This window comes from Alligator sinensis, unplaced genomic scaffold (assembly GCF_000455745.1).
Source record: "Alligator sinensis unplaced genomic scaffold, ASM45574v1 scaffold485_1, whole genome shotgun sequence".
Taxonomy (NCBI): Eukaryota; Metazoa; Chordata; order Crocodylia; family Alligatoridae; genus Alligator; species Alligator sinensis.
The window spans coordinates 288,999-291,319 of record NW_005842957.1 but is presented as its reverse complement, the minus strand read 5'-3'; the positions used below and the strand labels follow the sequence as shown (position 1 = coordinate 291,319).

General features: G+C 42.2%; 1 protein-coding gene across 1 annotated transcript in view; it reads left to right on the top strand.

Moving 5' to 3' along the window:
* Positions 1-2,321, top strand: part of LOC102380368 (rab effector MyRIP) — a 222,778-nt gene that overhangs the window by 139,593 nt on the left and 80,864 nt on the right.

Below are 2,321 nucleotides of genomic sequence, written 5' to 3'. Positions count from 1 at the left end.
GCAGCCAGATACCGCCTGCCTGCCACTGCTGGCGGGGGCCAGTGCCAGCACCCAAGTCTGCCTGGCACAGCCCATGCTGAACACCAGGAAGAGCCCAGTGCTGGCACTGGCCCCAGCCGGCAGCAGCAGCCTGCTGTCATTCTGCACACAGGTCTGAGGGTGCATGCCCCCTGGGAGGGCTGCGAGGCTGTGCCAGGCTCCTCCCAGGGGGAGCAGGCCCCCGGATCTGTGTGTGGGATAACAGCAGGCTGCCACTGCCAGCAAGTGATATGAGTTTTGCTTTGAACAGTTTGAGGTGCAATTTCATGAAAGCCTTGCATCTATCTCCTTGAAACTTGGCAGGCTTCATGCCCTCAGAAGGGGCTACCATTCCTGCAATTTTCATCTGAATCAGGCAAGAAATGACAAAGCTATAGGCATTTTCTTGATTCCCCATTATAGCCTATGAGCGAAATGCATCGAAACAGCAAAACAGTTTCAACAAAATGAAACAGAACAGTGCTCTGGAACAGCAAAACAAAACACTGTCCCTTTGAAATGGCAAAAAATAAGTCAAAACGAAACAGTGCTGTTTCACACAGCCCTAGTAAATAGCTGGGAGGACTGGTAGATCCGTAAGTAGAATTGGCACCCACAGATGAAAAGTTCTCAAGATAAATTATCTTTAAACTAAAACCTTTAGTGAGTTTCCAGAGGCTCTGTGGTTCACAGGGAACATGATAGCCTGTTTTGTGTTGCTTCCCATCTTAATACATTCATTTCAGTATTATTTTCGTAATGCTATACAGTAAATGGGAGTTAGGGTTCTAAATACTTTTGAGAATTCGGGCCTACATGTTCACAGTTTAGAGGTCTTTCTTGAATGCTCATTCATACATGGCTTATCATAAAGGTCTAAATTCAGTTGAATTCCATTACAGTTTTATCTCCTATGACCTTCACGTAATAGAGAAAACATAAAGGGGATTTTACAGAAGCATTGTGTTTTTGTATTTAATATTCTAAGTTATCCTTGTTTAATTTCAGAAAAAATAATAACCTTTTTCAATTAGAATATACAAATGGATAGAAGCTACCCAGAATTTTTTTCTGTCTATTAACATGCTTATGTCATTGCTCATTAGAGTTCTGAGAACCACATTTTCACATCAGCAACTTGGGGTATGAGTCTGGATCTGCATCACTGCAGTAGGCTCCATCAACATCTGAGACATAAGAACTACCAAAATTTGAAAGTAGTTTGGAACATGGGTCTGAATTTGGCAGCTTGTGCTTATATTTGGTATATTACAAAGGTGGAGATTTTGTCTTGTTCTTTGACTAGGACATAGTATGATGGACACCCTTGCTGTGGCATTGCGAGTTGCGGAAGAAGCAGTAGAAGAAGCCATTTCCAAGGCAGATGCATATGGTGACAGCCTGGTAAAATTTTCTAATAACGTTCTGCAGATTTATATGGATCAGGATTTTTTCACCTGTATTTAAGTAGGGATGGAAAGACAAATAAATATCAAAAAAATATAAAGCAGACATGGATTATCTTATTGCATTAGCTAAAAGAATTATGATGTTTCTCTTAAATTTATTATCAAGAGTAGCATATATGTTCCACTTCAGAAATACATAGAAGTTCAAGTTGCTTACTTTCAAGTTATTTCTTCATGCAGTGTCAAATATCGCATTATCACCCTTTTTTGTATTGATTTTAGTAAATATATATATCTCTAGATTATATATATCTCCTGTGAATCTAGCATTTATTCATGTGCACCTTTGTTCAGGACAAACAGAATGAGGCGTGTTATTTACGAGAACACAAGGAGGAACTGATAGAGGAACTTGCCACTACCATAGTGCAGAAGGTAAGCTTATACAAGCTTTGCTCATGTAAAATGCATTTCCAGGGGCTTGGGCAGGCAGCATGTTTCCACTGGTGAAATCAGCCTTTATACCTGTGCTAAAAAAAGAAGAGTATGAATACAGCATACAGCTCTACGTCAGTTGTCTAGGGCTGTGCAAAGCTTCTGGTGCTGATTAAATTTGGAGGTGATTCAGCCCAATTTGGCAGCCAAATCTCTGAATCCGAATCGAATCAGAAGACCAATAAAAAGATCTGAATCGATTTGAAGCTCTCCTAATCGATTTGGAAAAGATTCAGAGAGCTTCAGAGTTTTGGGCAGTCCCTGCTTGCTGCCCCAGGGAGCTGACCCCAGACTCTGTGCTGGTAAGTAGAGGGCGGGGGAGTGGGGGCTGGAGGAGGGAGGAGGATACCATGTGGGGACTCCCACCAAGTCACATCCTCCGCCTGCTCCCCCAGCCCC